At 45.7% G+C, this 16,482-nt stretch overlaps 1 long non-coding RNA gene across 1 annotated transcript in view; it reads left to right on the top strand.

Annotated features, from left to right (window-relative positions):
- Positions 1–1,005: 1,005 nt before the first annotated feature.
- Positions 1,006–16,482, top strand: part of LOC146776329 (uncharacterized) — a 65,620-nt gene continuing 50,143 nt past the window's right edge. The window contains exons 1-3 of the long non-coding RNA XR_014972208.1: positions 1,006–1,062; positions 1,147–1,203; positions 1,301–1,359. This is a non-coding gene — a long non-coding RNA (uncharacterized LOC146776329). The remainder of the gene's footprint in view (positions 1,063–1,146; positions 1,204–1,300; positions 1,360–16,482) is intronic.

The following is a 16,482-nucleotide window of genomic DNA, read 5'->3' as shown; positions in this document are numbered from 1 at the left end:
CTTTTTCAAAGGCATCTAATACCTTATGACTAGTTGGTGGCAAGAATTTGATTTTGTTCCTTAATCCCAGTAGTGTATCTTTGGGTTGTTCCTCAGTTTTTTCAACAATGTTAGTAAAGAAATGTCTTAGTCTTAACGATCTTAGAAACTCATACATATTTATTTGATTTTCCAGTAGGTTTGAATGGTAGGTAGATACATATGATGTGCCTTTTTGCAAAACCTTCAATTGAAAATTGGTAATATCTTGTTTAGAAATGTTAATGACTAGATTCTTTGACTCCTCGTGTTTTTCGCCACCGCGTCCAGTTGTTGTTTTGATCTTCCCGTGTACCCTCCTGTAATGTTCGCACAAAAAAATCTAAATCGCCTTTGGCTACACATTGTAACACTTACAATCATAACCCCAGCCAATTACGCTTCTTGGTACTGGAACAACCTCAAATACTCCCGGGTAGAGACAACATGCAATATTTGTTGCGTAGAGAAATCCATTGGCTCAACTTTCTTAATACTGTACAGCCAAAATGACCCAATGAACGTGTAGATTTACATTGTTTCCTTTAAAGTGTATTCAGTTGACCTAATGTACATATACCATTATGTAATATGAATTGAAACGTTTAATTCAGATACATACATTATTTCAATTGTGTAAATCCTTTCTGACTTGTATTACAGTGGTTGTTATCAAGCTTTTACAGCACTTCTCACTCGGAAACACTGTTTTTTAATTACCACTACACTCCATGTAAACGACCCCAAACATTGCGTACAGCATTATTCACTTTATTTGGTTCATATACACATTTTTTTCTTCATTTTCAACTTGTGCTGCGTCACACGTTTTTTACGTGCCTAATGGCATAGATCGAGTTTAGGTTGTTTATACACAAATTTAAAGTATGCTTGACTACGTCAACATTGGGCTAAAGTAGTATTTCTTTTATTTTCACGAATGCGACAGCGTAATGCTGCGTAATGACGATATATTGAAGGGCCAGTGTTTAGCGTTGTACAGGCGCGCGGGACCCGAGGAGGTTCGCGGTGTGATGACCTTCAGTAAGCGTGGATTCTACATTCATGATTTTTTTAATAGAGAGAACAAATCTGTCTCTCATACAGTATTCATTCATTTTTTGGCAGCTTAAATTCAAATACATCGAGGGCACAGGACACAACGCGTCTACAGATCAGTTATCCGTGAGTTTATTATCTTTTTAACAGTTTGTTGATCGGTTTGTACCTTTACGGCTAAAGTATGGTATACGATAGCAGTTTCGTTTGTATCATTGCACAGGTTCAGTAAAACCAAAGTACTCGGCCCCATGATGAAAGATTAACGGTTTATCGACCAATGTAAGTGTTTACTAGAATGAGGTGTTGAGCACTCGTAACTTGAAATTCGTGACATTTTCTTGATTTTCACCACAAGCTGATTTTCTATTTTTCGTTTCTTTTCCATTACACAACATAATCCCTTTTTTTTACGCATCAGTTACATACATTTCACAGAGTGACACCAAGTGTTGTGCATGTATTAATTTCATATTACATTTATTGAGCAGATAACAGATGTCAGAACAAATCTGATATGATCACTTTGGGATATAAGGTGTATACGCACTAAGATATTACCTTTAATACCATTCAAACGTGACATTGTGAGTTGTTATTTAAAAATGAAACGCTGTGTATTTTTTGCAGAAATTAAGTCCCCTGAAGAAGGGCAGAACGCCCGAAATGCATTGGGCATACCATTGAGAAACATGATGAATTGAATCATTATTTTGACAAAAGAATTTTGAAGAAAATAAATGAAATCATCAAGAAATTTTTTTAAATTGTGGTTTACAATCATTGAAATTGTAACGCAGAGTGCCTCTAGGTGACATTTTCCACTATTGGGGTACACTCATGATCTTCCTAAATCTATTTGTAGATTTACCTTCATAACACTTTTACTTGCTAAGCGGGAGACCACCCTCTACCGGGGTAGCAGAAGCTCTCCTACAGACATGGCCTGGCTTAAATCTATGTCCTATTGTGACAAATCAGCAATGAATATGCCCAACTTCATCCTCCGACATCTAGGCCTAGAGATATTTGGCAACCCCTCTGCTCTTATTTACTTTCCTTAGAATCGAATGATACAGATTAAGGCTCTCATTCCTTGACTCTTGTGTTCATCCATTGCATAACAGTATAGATATCTTTCATGCCTTGCTCAACGTGATGTACTTCATTTTACTACAATTGTTATTGCCCTTTCTGCCGCTCCACCACCTCCCCTTCTCCTCCCATTTCCTTATGGACATGCCGTCATGTTACTGATTATCTTGCCTTTCCAACCAGGTGTTTACAGCGATCTGTGTGGAGACCATGCGGGAATTTTTTACACTTCATGCGATGTGTTCCGTTTGTTTATATGCATTTCATCGAAAATAAAATAAACCTAAAGCATAAAGAAGACAATGCACTCCAATCAGCACACCTATGATATCACTATCACCCCAGAGTCTTGCAGTAATTGTGATCAACTGTCCAGGCTCCACCTCAGGGGGTCAGGAGTGGTGGGAACCAAATGGAGCACCATTGGGGTCCTGCAGTGGGTCTGCAGGACAAGGGGGATGATTATGGCACAAACCTGTAAAAATACAGGAGAGCTGACCCCTCTAGCAGGGATATTTACAGGTTTCTGAAAAATGGGCAAAGTTGCAGAACAGCTGAAAGTATTAGTTAAGATGATCAACAGAGATATTCTTCTCCCCACCAATAAAGTGGAGACTTCATTCTTCAAGACATGCAATCTTGATCCACAGCTTCAATTTTACCAAACCCATAGACAAATAGTGCTTTCTGCAGTGGCTGTCCACTCTAAGCACTTAGGAAGTAAAACAATTTATTGCCTTTGTCATCTGTGGCTCGCTGTTTCCATATGACTTGCTGATCATTACCTTGGAGAACTGAACTGTGATTGTTGTCTGACATCTGCCTTGTGTTGTTTTGGGCCTGACTCGGAACGACTTCAACAGCTTTCAATAAAGGTGCAAATGGACCAGAATTTGTGGGGTGGGGATCGACAACACCCAGCTACCCTCATCTGCAAGTTAAATTAATAAAGAGCACTGACCTGTAGCAGAACAGGCTGCAGTTCTCCCTCAGAGTGCACCTACTTTTAGGTCCACCCCTGGAGTTTCTAAACAGAGCCAAAGTAAAACAACTATGAATTGTAGCTCATTTCAAACAGAGTTGGCATACAAATAGGTAATTCACCATTATTGATCTGAAACTTGATTAAACTGGAGGGATCCCTTAAAGCAGCACGATAATAGGCATGTGCATACTACAGGCTTTTCCTCCCTTAACACCACATACAGAAGGAGGGAAATTACCCAGTGCTTAATTTGTAAATAAACAGATGCAGGTGTCCAACATTTTTCTTAGCAGGCCACCGCCCAATTCTTCCCGCTGGCACCGCCCATGTCCATTGCCACTCACTGCCTGCATAGAAAATGCAAAAGCTAGACTGCATGGAGAAAGCGAGACTGTTTCCCACAAAAGCCCTGTTAGCCACTGGAAATAATATGGGCCAGCTGATAGTCTCCAGCAATAGCAGGGACACTGACATTTTTCCAAACTGACTTCTTGAAAAACAGCATCCATATCTTTTTTCCACAAAAGAAAACTCTTCCGAAGTACCATGTGGATGAAATCATAAGCGCAAAAGGTCCCCGTTTCCTATATAACACTTTAGGCGAGTCCTGGCATTTTAGTCACATACGACATAGATCCTTTTAGCAGCTTTGTGAAATAATTACAGAAAAGTGCTCCAAGGTGCAATGTAGTGTGAAAATAATCAAAAGGTCTCATCCATTTAACAAGTCCTAGGCAGGTAGAGGCAGCAAGGCAAGGGAGTTTTAAGCAGAACACGAGTCTAGGAAAGTGCCACTTTTGCCATGGTTACCCCCAACGTTTTGCCTGGTATCTGATGCAACTTTGACCGAAAGTGTGCTGGGTTCATACTAACCAGGTCCCCAGCACCAGTGTTTTTCCCTAAACTGTACCTTTGTTCCACAATTGGCACAACTTTAGACTCCATATAAGACCCTAGTAAATGGTACCCTTGGTACCTGGGGTGTTGGGTCTTAGGGGGCCCATAAGAGCTGAAGCAAAAATTGTACCATCCTAAAGGACCCCTCACCAATCCTATGCAAACTGCCATTGCAGCCTGTATGTCTTGGTGCAGAGAAAGAGTTAAGAGTCGACATGGCGCACACCCCTGAGTACCATGCCTGCAAAATACTGCATGTGGTATATATTAGGCACCCCTACAGCTGGCCTTACAGTCCTAAAGCAGAGTGCACTATACCCATGTGTGGGCTCATCTGCATGAGTGGAATTGTCCCTGTGATATCTAAGATCACCTTTATATACCACAAGTGCACAGGTAGGCCATACCAAGTATATGGGTTGGACACTAGTGATTACAAGTTCCCCAGCTACATGATGGCTTCACTGTACCCCCAGATCTTTGGCACCAAACATCTCATCTATATAAACCCACACTGATGTAATTGTTGGATTTACTGAGAAATGCACCAAGAGGGCACCTTAGAGGTGCCCCCTAAAAACCTACCAACCACTAGTGGGTTGATTGACTGGTCTGGGCCAGCCAGTCACCCAGGACAAGTTCTAACCTCCTGTGGTGAGAGCCATCGCTCTTAGGAGTCCTGGAACAAAGCCTGGTCTGTGTGGAGGTGTTTACACCTCATCCATGCAGTAACTGCATTCTAGGGCGGGAAGCTTCAAAGGCCCTGGCACCTTTGTTATGTGACCCAGACCTCTCCAGATAGTGGAGAAGCCCAACCCCCCTGTCCATACCCCAGTTTATGGGCGGCAAGACAGGCAGGAAAAGTAGTGAGAGTAGGAGGTGTGTCCCACATAAGCCAGCATCACCCCTAAGGTGGACTAGCTGATGTGGACATCACCATTTCAGATTCCTCTAAATTGTTGTGGGCATAATTAGCCTTCTAGGGTCAGCGTTATTCCCACTTCTCACAGGAAGTGGTCATATAAAGGGTGTAGACACCCTAAAAGGTAGGTAGCGCATTGGCTACTACCTGCCACTCCCCGTAATGCCCTTAAATTGAGTACTTATGTGGCACCCCGGGACCCAAGAACTGAGATTAGACGGAGCAAGAGAAGAAGGATGAAGAAGAGTCGCTGCCTGGCCAGAACACCAGAAGAACCTGTAGACTTTTTGGCGCAAAACTCTGCCTGCTCACAACTCTCTTCACAAGGGCGACAGAATGACTCATCCTGAAAGCTGGAGAACTACCACAGCCTTGGGTAGTCTGCCAACACTCCTAAAACCAGCTACAGTCTCCTTTGGAGTACAGGAGCTACACCCCTGCAGCCCGCAGACCCTGACAAGCAGAGTCCGGCCCACCGCCTTGCAGCTTTCCGGCCCGACCGATGCCGTAGATGACCAGAAGAAGGTACTCGCGCTCTGGAAGGTCCGATCTGTCTTCCCACTGAGTGAGAAAACACCAGGACCAACTGGAGCCGGCAACACTAACCCCCAGGGTACCGGATGCTCTGCACCAAACACCAACAGCGAGATTCCAGTACGGATTCTCACTGCACCACGACCAAGCAGACATCGAGGGAGGTCAGCATCATGGAGACCCACTTTGTGAGTGGCCCAGCTGTCCTGATTTGGCCCCTGCCAGCTGTTTGACCCTAACCGCAAGGAGCCCCTTTGTGCATCCAGCCCAGCCAACCTAACCACTCTGCACCAGAGCCGCCTGGCCTGGGTAGCAAAGAACCGGCTATGCCCCCTTGATTCAAGACCCCTTGCTTCTTCACCCACCATTTGGGAGCTCTCAGACATGTCCCCAAGTCCCCCTGTGCAGCCTGTATTCAAGTGGCCCACTTCTCCATAGTATGCTTAGTTACCGACCGCACCAGCACCCTGCTCCCGGTGAAATCCAGGCAGTTCTTGATGAATTGCTGGTAGTACTGTGGACCATGGCCCACTATTCTCCAAAACCCAGAAGGTGAACCCCAGAAACCGACTGCACTAACCGTAATGCATTTATGATTTTTCCTTCAATAAGATTGCACTGTGTGTACAACATTGAAATATTTTCTCACCTGTAAAAATTGCTAACACAAACAGTACTTACTTTTGAACTAAGTTCTTGGTTTCACAAAATACAATAAAAAGAAGTCTTTTCAAACAGGAGGAGGGTAGGCGCACACTGCCTCACATACCAGCACTCAGTTTTCCCCGATGCATCATAGTAAATGCAGTGCATGATAACACTTAATTTGGTGTCAGGCATTAGTTTTTCACCCTTGTTGGTGCAGCCAGTGGTATCTCTAGACACTTGTTAAAGGATAGTTGTCCTTTTTCAGTAGAGAGCAACACATTCTTTTTGGGGGTGCTGGAAATGCTGCCCAAAGTCTTCTCAGGTCTCTGTACCACTCGCTGGGCGCAGGTGCATCAACCAGAGCTCGTCTGCTCATTAGCTCAAGGGAGCCTTTTCAAACAGGAGGAGGGTGGGCGCACACTGCCTCACATCCCAGCACTCAGTTTGCCCCGATGCATCATAGTAAATGCAGTGCATGATAACACTTAATTCGGTGTCAGGCTTTAGTTTTAGAGTGAGGCAGTGTGCGCCCACCCTCCTTCCATATAAAAAGAAGTGTTATTTTTCTAATTTGGTATCGGATTTATTCTTTGAGTGTGTATCTCATTTATTGCCTCTGTGAGTGCAACAAATGGTTAGCACTATAGTGATAAGGCTAACTGCTCGCCCACACTACCACAAAAGAGAGCATTATTATTATCTACTTTAGCTTCTGTAAGCCAATAGGGGGCCCACTGGGCTCTCTACACAGTGTACTTCTTTTTAGTGCACTATATAGAGAGCCAGCTTCCTATCACGAGTCAAAAGGAGCATATGTTTAGCAGTCAAAAGGTTTCAGGTACATGCAGGCAATAGCCAGGCAGAGCACATGACACATGCACTGCAGAGACATCATTTATGCGGATGAAGAGACAGGTGGAGGAGGAGTGTGTAATGCAGGTAATCAGTGTCGTCTTAAGGATTTTGGGGCCATGGGCAAGGCATATTTTGGGGTCGCTTGTTGGTAACAACTTTGAATTTTACTACCCACTTTTGGGCTACTTGTAGCCTGCATGATACCAAGCAAACATTTTAGAAATTGGTTTCACATATAGTCGAAAATATGTCTTTCTGAGGATCTCAAAAATCCTGAAGATGACACTGAGCAAAGAGCGAATAAGGTAGGCAGGGAGAAGAGAGGTTTGAATACAGAAATAGAGGCAAGCTAGAAAGACAACGATTACCTTCTCAGGGGGCACCTTGGAAGGTGGGGGCCCTGGGCAATTGCCCCCTTTGCCCATGCTTTAAAATATATCTGCAGGTAGTTGGAGCCTCGAGTTGTGATATGGGTTCATTGATAAGAGAGCTCAGTGGTAGACAGAGGGTCTCAAAAGAGAGAGCAGGTACATGGGTGGGATTATAGACAATAAATCTCAGAGAGTCAAACAGGCAGAGGAGTTCAGGGCTTTAAGTGTGGCGGGTCCAGTCACTGCACAGCTCTGGCAGTAATTGAAAAAACATTGAAAGGGGCCCTTCTGGGCCATATATTCTTGTCTTTGAATTTACAAGCAAAGACAAAGATTTCTTTCTCCACTTTGTGTGAAAGAACCTTTAGGTTATTCATGTGAGTGATGCAATCCCTGTTAAATTTTCAAGTTTTATTTCATACTGCTTGGTATATGTGCCCCTTTGTACAACCACTATTTCCTTTTCCCTGACATGTTTCTGTAGTTTTCATTTTCCATGCAACATATGGGACATGTGTAGCGCATAGTGCAAGCTGATTCAACTCTGGGTCAGTTCCATGGTAATGAGAAAAGTGAACTAATGTTAAAATTCCCAGTGAGCCTGAAAATATTTTCTACCATTTGAAAAATGATATGCTAAACAAACTGGTGGCAAGTTCTGACTTGTGCATTATCACATCTTACACAAAACGTCTTCAACCCTGTCGATAAAGTATGAAATAACATAATGCTTTCCTACACTCATCGCTGTATTTGTAAATCTTCCATGTCAGCCAAATGATGTAGGATTTGTTTGATAAAAAGTTGAAATGAAATGGTGATGAAATTCACACCGTGGGCTTGTAATACATGTTTGTAAAGTTAAAAGCTGAAAATCAAATTAACTACAATTCAGTTTTTCAAATGTGCTGGGTTATATTCTAAAACAAAGGCCCTCTTTACAAAACGTGAAGTGGACTGTTTTTTATTAATTGTATGCCTGTTTACAGCAGCTCTTACTGGCGAGCGCAGCCACAGGGAAATAGTCAGAAGTTGCATCGAGTCCGAGTCGAAGCATGGTGCTGAACGAGGGTTGGAGTGGAGGGGGCGATTGTGCAGCAGCGCGCAGCACAACATCAAGGCTGGTTCAGTTGCTACTGTCACTTGCACAGACAGCAGCAACATCGGACCATAGACCTGAGCCCAAGCCTGCAACACTAAATCTGAATGCATCCTTCCCCAAAGGGATTGGGAGAAAAGCAGTCCACTGGTACACTTGGATGGAAACATCAGAAGGGTCCACAGAGGTTATATCGCGGGCAAAGAAAAGTATGCTCAAGATGCACGGATGGCTCGTCTCAGCTGAGTTTACAGTCAGCCAGTGAGAAACAGTTCATGTTAGAGTGGGCAGGCCATTGGCATGCTCCAAGACCATGAAGGAAGACTTAATCGCAGGGGCGTAGCTTTACGGGGGTGGTTGGGGTGTTACACCCCTCCAATAAATGTATTCTGCAGTAAATAGTTGAGTACATTTGCTTCAAAGTGAGGGGTTTGTCGGATTGTACTTAGAATTTTTACACACACATGCAGACAAAAACACACACACTCTTGTCTCTGTTTTGAAAGTCTTAAAAATGATTATTTTATCAAATATTGAGTTATAAGTACCCCTCACAATCTGCACTCCTCTGCCTTCCAACTGCTCCTTAAGGCCCCATTCCTGCCCAACTTCTTCTATAATTGATTATGCCAATGGCCTCTACCACGGATCATCTTTATCAACTATGAAAAGACTACAATGGATACATAACTATGCTGCCAGACTACTATATGGAAAGCCACAAGCCTGCATATCCCCTGCTTTGAGGGCCCTACATTGGCTACCGGTGGCCAGAAGATCCACATTCAAGATGCATTGTTTCAAACACAAAGCAATACATGGAACAGGACTGCTTTTCATCAGAAATAAAATCACCAAATACATTTAACAAAGGAACCTCCACTCCAGATTGACACCTCACCTCAAAACCCCACCAAACGAGAAAAAAACCAAAGGTGGCACATCTTTCTCTGTTCAAACACCCGAACTATGAAACTCTTTAACCCCTTCGGTGCCCGCCCCTTTCCCCGCCCTGTGCCGGCCGTTACATTAGCGGGCGGGGTTTGTGACGAGCTGGACTCGTCATGGGCACAGCGCCACCGCGGCCCATGACGAGTCCAGCTCGTCACGGGCACCGAAGAGGTTAACCCTAAACATAAGATCCACAGATAACTATCTCATCTTCGGAAGACTGCTCAAGAGTTGGCTCTTCCCCACATATCCACCATACTCAAACACAAATGTAAAGCATATCCCTGTCTATATAAGCATTTAATTCGATTATATGTATGTATTTAGATATGTGTATGTCTTGATATAAATATGTATAATAATATGTACTTATGTATCAATATATCTATTACTTTACCCCCACAGACTCTCTCCAATGCACTACCCTATATTTCACCCTATACCTCTCTCACTATATCCTCTACTTCCACTCTCTGACTCATCCTAAACCTCATTCTACTAATATGATCTCCAAAATAACCCTTTCTAGACTCTTACCTCCTCTATCCCTACCTGGATCACCCTAAACCTAATTTTAATACTGTGATCTCCCAAACAACCATTCTAAATTCTTCCCTCACCTATCCCTCCTTTGACTCATCCCAAAACTAATTTTACTAATATGATCTCTCTAATCCATTTCTAGAGTTTCTTCCCTCCTGCATCTCTCCTTATACTCACCCCAAACCTCATCTTAATACTATGATCTCCCAATAAACACTTTCTAGACTTCTCTCTTCTATCTTACTGACCAAGCTACATCCCTGCTTACTCGAGGGCATTTCGCACTGTAAATACTAAACATAGCAGCAGAAGTGACACAGCAAGGCCCAACAATGCGAGAAACAGCAATTAAAAGCTGACCATCTGCTGTAATGAGTGTCGGTGGCACGCCGGCACACGTTAACACCCAGTCATTCCTCTCGAGGGACTAGGGGTGGGATATGGGGCTGAGTTTTCCCACCCTTTGTCCCTCCTTTAAACCCACAAAAGCCACTTTTTTAACTGCTGATGGGTGGGATATGGGGTGGGATCTGCAGATTGTAAACTTGGATGTAGCAGAACCCGATTTGCTTTCTGTTCTTGAAGCTGCCTTGCGCCCTCTGAGCCAGAGGTCGCATGGACAGTCCCAGGTGTCACCAAGGGTAAGCCAGGAGTTGCAGCTACGACCCCAACTGTCGTCCATGATCAATGCACTGCATCAGTCTGCTGGGGGAGTTTGCATCTTTGTTGCTGTTGGGAACCGGGCGACACAAGCAGAGTTATGTGTCTAGTCAGGAAGCTGGAAGAGTTGGCCTGTCCCTGTTCGATGGGCGGGGATGCTGTGCAGGTCCTGGCACATGCAATGGGTGGGCATCTGTAGTTGTTATGTTGCACTATGTTTGCCCGTGAGTAGGGGGTTACTTGTTCACATTTGTTTGTTTTTGAATATGTTAGTGCAGTGTTTGGAACGGAACATGATGGGGGATGGTGGTTACCAAGAGCCCTTGTGTCCCAATGATGGGTGGTGACTTTAATCTGCTTACTTAAAATGTCGGAGGCATGGGCTCCTACATGAAAAGATACAGGGTGCTCACCTTCCTGAAGCCTCATGGGATTAGTATAGACTGTATGCAAGAGACGCCTCTATATGATGCACGGACTGCACACCTGGCCCGGAAATGGGGGGACAGGGGGGATCAGATCTTCCATTCCTCTTACGCCGGGGGGTTCTAATCTTGGTGGCTCCGGGTACTCTGCTCTCTTCGACACATGTCGAGGCTGATGTGAAGGGCTGCTACACAGGCCACTGGACGGGAGGCAGGTGTCTGTGCTTAACACGTATGCCCTGAATGTAGATGGCCCACGTTTTTCCCCCCGAGATGCAGGACCTGGTGATGCAGGAGGTGGGCACTCCCATTTTCTGGTTGGGGGACTTTAATTGCGTACTCGATGGGGGCCTCAACAGGGCGCCTCTGACAATCTGGGTCTTGCTGATATATGACGTACACTTCCTCCCACGCAGCAGGCATATACGTGCCATTCCCTAACCCATAAAACACACAGCAGGCTGGACAGGATTCTGGTGGGAGGAATTCCAGTGGCAGAGGGCATGGCTGTGACACACCTAGCCAGGTTTATCTCGGATCATTCACTGGTCTGCTGTGCATTGAAGTGGAGGGGGATCCCGCGCAGAGTGGGGCAGCATAGAGACTGCCGGCTGAGATATTTACAGATCCGGGGGGAAGGGAGGTGCTGTACCGGGCCTTAAAGGACTATATGGACATTAACTGGGGCACTACGGCTCGAGAGCCACAGAATGGGAGGTGCTGAAGGCTGTGCTGCGGGAACATGACTGAGTCTTAAATGCGGGGTCGGCGCGAAATTCAGGCTGAGCTTACATCAGGGGAAAAGCATCTGGCTGTGCTGCAGGTAAGGGACCGGATGGACCCTGATTCACGCAGGGAGGAAACGGAGGTGCGAATGCGCATAGAAGATACCTGGGACAGGCTAGATAAATATACATTGAGGCAATACAGGCAGCGACTGCACAGGGAGGGAGACAAGTCGGGCAGGCTGTTTGCTTGGATCCTGCGCAGAGAGCATGCACCATCCCCAAGAACGCATCTAGTGACCCCTGATTGCTCAAGTGCGAGGGTGGGCAATGTGTCTGCATTTCAGGGACATCTGGAGGAAGTGTACAGGGCAGACCCCCGAATTGCACCGGACTGTTATAAGTTTTTCTAGGAAGGTCTGGGACTAGAATCGTGGAGACAGTGGATGAGGATGGACACTCTGCCATTTAGCTGGAGGACTTGCTTGTGGTGTTGCAGATGCTGCCAGGAGCCAAGGCTCTAGGAGGAGATGGGTTTCCCGGTGCCTTTTTTTAGGAATTCTCCGTTGTGGTCATGCAGGGCCTGCTTGAGGTTTTCCTTGAAGCGCGGGAGACAGGTGTACTGCCGTCTACTATGAGAGGGGGAACATATGCATGTTGTTTAAAACAGGCTGGGACAAGACTGACCTTCGGCATATAGGCTACTTACTATGATCAAGTTGGACGTGAAGGTCCTGTGCAAGGTGTTAGCCAACCACTTGAACCCCATTATAATCAGCTTGGTTCATGAGGACCAATGTGGGTTTATCCTGGGGTGTAACACTGGGATGAATCTTAGGCGTTTGTCGCATGTTATGCATGAGGTCGAGCATTGGAAAGACTAAATGGCCTTGGTTTTCATTGAACTGGAAAAAACGCCTTCAACAATCTTGATTGGGGGTGTTTGTTTGACGTTTTGCAGGTCATCGGGTTCGGACCCCAGTTCCTTGATTTGGCTCCTTTACACTGAGCTTAGTGCCAGAGTGCGGGTGGGACAGTGTCGCTCGGAGAGATGAGTTCTGGACAAGGGGGCGCAACAAGGTTGTCCTCTGTCCCACTCCTTTTTAGGTCGAGCCTGGGCAGTGCATGCGCTGCTGCGAGGCATGCAGTAGTGGAGTATGGCTTTGAAACCCCGTCCACTCTCCTCCCATATTTTTAATTGGCTTGTGTCATTGTCCTTCATAAACGCTGGCTTCCGAGTCCTTATTAGGCTTGTTATTCTCTCCTTGGTACTGCCTTGTCTGCATTTGTTACCTCCCATGGCGACTGGCCCTTTTACTTCTGTTGCAACACTGTATGTCTTATTTAGTCTGAAAGCACTATTTTCTTTAATGAGTTTCTCCTACTGCAGGCACAACGTACTTTCCTCGCCATGCCTGCTTTCACTTTCAAGCAGCCCCAGACAATGGCGGCCGCTTCTCTGATGTGAAATAGGTCTCGCATTTACAAGAGTTTGAGCTATTGCCATTGTAAATGACAATAGCTTAAACTCTTGTAAATGCAAGACCTCTTGCATGGTAAATGCTTGTTGCACTTGCGATGGAGCCCTTGTCAATATGGGCTAGGCAGGAGCTGAGGGACTGGAGCTTAAAGATGGGCGACATTAGGCATATTCTCTCATTATATGCGTATGATGCTCTGTTTCACCTTAGCTCCTTCCCTGGGAATCCCTTGAGTCTCTGTTGCGCTTGCTAGATGACTTTAGGGCTGTGTCAGCGCTGCGGATCAACCATGGTAATCCCTGCTGTTTCCTCTTGATACGCTATTAGGGACCCCTGTGGAGAACCTGCTGGACATCGGTCTACGCTGGTTGCACACTCCAGGGCGTAACAAATGTGCCTCAATATGGGGAGGGTAGTGGATTTTGGAACATGCTCCCGCTTTAATTGATAGGCAGAATAGCTATCTCCATGCTGGTGCTCTTGCTGCACTGTTTATATGTCATTCAGAACTCTCTTTGCTCGCTGCCCGCTAGGGTGTTCAGGCAGTTGGACGTGATCCTTGTTTCCTTCCTCTGGCAGAGTGGCCTTGACCAGCATGACCAGGATGGTAAAAGGAGGGTGGCCTGGAAGCACCACGGCTTGAATTTGATCATTATGCCACGCACATACAGCACGCTGCACGCTGGCTGGAGTTTGGAGACAGCTGGGAGAAACGCATGTTGGTGGGGATTGTCGATGTTGGGCAGCTCCTGGCAGTATTGATGGAGGGCGTTTGGGCCCCAGACGATACACCGTTCTTGGTAAGGCAGACTGCGAAGATTTGGCACACCTCTTTTTACTGGGAGTTGCTGTTATGGATACTGGTGTCAATCCAACGGATTGCTAAAAATGTGTCCTTTCAGGTGTGGAGGGAAGGAGGCTGTAAGCTATTGGGGGACGTGTACCTCAATAAGCACTTTATCTTGTTTGAGGATGCCAGGGCAGAGTTTATTTTGGGGCCGGGTCATTTTCTGCACTATGCTGTCTTGGCAGAGTTGGCCAGGCAGACCTAGACCATCTTTCCTATGTTGTCGATGGTGTCTGACACTCTGGTGACCTAACTGCCCTGTAGGTCGGGTAGGCATCTGATATTGATTATATAAAGCTTTGAGAGCGGATGCGGCATGCAGCAGGTTGAAGGCCCAGACCGCTTGGGAAGAGGACCTGGGGGTGCCCTTAGAGATTGTGGACTAGGCTCACGTCTGCGCTCAAGCAGTCTGTATTGAGCAACGCCTGCTTTAAGCTGGTCCATTACAACTTATTGCATCGTACTTACCTAACCCCCTTGACTCTTTGGAATATATTTAAGACCTGGACTGATATCTGCCCCCAATGTGGAACTCAGGGAGCTGACTTTCTTCACCTGGCCTAGGGTTGATGAGCAGTACAGGATTTTTGCATCTGTGTGGTGGGTGAACTCACAGGAGTTACTTCATGACGGGCCACGGTAACTCCACGGTGCTGTCTATTAGGGGAGATCAGGAGACCTAAAGGTCGCAAGATAGCATATAACTTCTTGCAGCTGGCCCTGGTTCTTGCTAGTTCTAGTGTGGCCATCACTTGGATAGGACAGTGTGCCTTGGAGATAGAATACTGGCATAGAGACATGGCGGAATGGATGCTGGCAGAAGAGATTCATATAAAACTTGGCAAGAGGGATGATAAGGTGGGGGTTGATATCCTTGTGTGGCGGTTCTGGGTTACAGGCTCTTGACCCTGGATTCTGACCCGAGCAGTGGTGACATGGATGGCTCTGAACAGTAGCCGTTTGCTGGGTGGGACCCTCGACAGGATGGTGGGTGAATCTGGTCCACAATGACATGCGCCTGTTGTTCTCTCTCCTTGGGCAATGTATGAGACTGAATTTTGCATTGTGGGGCACTATTCCCACACATACCTACTGTATACTATGGTTATTGTAATTAATGTTGCAAAGTTATTTTATATCAAAATGAAAAATAAAGCTTTAAAAAAAAATCTTTGCTGAAAAAACACATTTGACCCCAGGCCCAAATGCTATTTAAGCTGGCGTGTTTTAGCATCTGTGAGAAGCTGGCCTGGTATATGATGTCCACTAATGTAAGTGGGCACCTTGCACCAGTCCAGACAACCCTTATGGTGATTTAAGAGGTCTTAGACAACCTTAGAAATCTCTGTAAGTGGTAGCTGTGGAGAGCAGCCTGCAGGATTAGTCCAGAAGGAGTGACAAGCAGCTTGTTTTACCAGAATGCCATTTTATAGTATAGATTAAGCAGCCTGCAGGATTAGTCCAGAAGGAGTGACAAGCAGCTTGTTTTACCAGAATGCCATCTTATAGTATAGATTAAGCAGCCTGCAGGATTAGTCCAGAAGGAGTGACAAGCAGCTTGTTTTACCAGAATGCCATCTTATAGTATAGATTAAGTGAAAAGAACCACACCAAGTATTTATAAAAATATGTATTTATTATATAATACTCTCTAGTATGTTCCATTAGCTCCAACACGGAGATAAACACAATGCACACCATACTTTAGCAAAGAAACAATGTAAATACCACAAAATACACAGTGGCCCCAGGGGGGGGACCAAACAATATACTAAGAAAGTGGAATAAGAACCACGACTCGGATCAAGACAAGGTCGAGAGGACGTAGAAGTGCTGGGACCCCAAGGAACCACCCAAGGTGAGTAGATAGGGAGAGCGTATGCAGTGTGGAAACACGACTGCGTGCTCCATGCAACTCTATGCGCAAGTCGTAGTTGGAGAGCCCCCCCACCCATGGATACTCTAGTACCCATGTTACCTACACCTGGGAAGCCAGGTGCATACGTGTGAAGTGGTGTTGAAAATCCGCAGTCAAACCCAATGGAAGACTTCAGGAAAATGCTGTTGAGGAAGAAGTAAGAAGTGTCCTGTGGAATCCGAGGATGGATTCTTGATGAGTTACCTGCAAGCAGGGGGTACAGAGTCTATGTCACTCAGGAGTGACCAGGAGACTTGTAGGACAAATGCCCTTCGAAGTCGTGTGTTGCAGGATGGATGGCAAGGACCTTGACTTTGCAGCTGTGAGGACCAGGCGATGCGGAGGCAGACCAAGAGCTGTGCACAAGCTGTTCGATGAAGGATGTTGAGGGCTGAGGGGTCGGTGTCCGGCGGGAGCACCAACAACCCTTGGCAAATACAACCATGGCT

The sequence above is a fragment of the Triturus cristatus genome, chromosome 12, assembly GCF_964204655.1.
Source record: "Triturus cristatus chromosome 12, aTriCri1.1, whole genome shotgun sequence".
Lineage (NCBI taxonomy): Eukaryota > Metazoa > Chordata > Amphibia > Caudata > Salamandridae > Triturus > Triturus cristatus.
The sequence above is the reverse complement of the archived record's forward strand: the minus strand, read 5'-3'. Positions and strand labels throughout refer to the sequence as shown.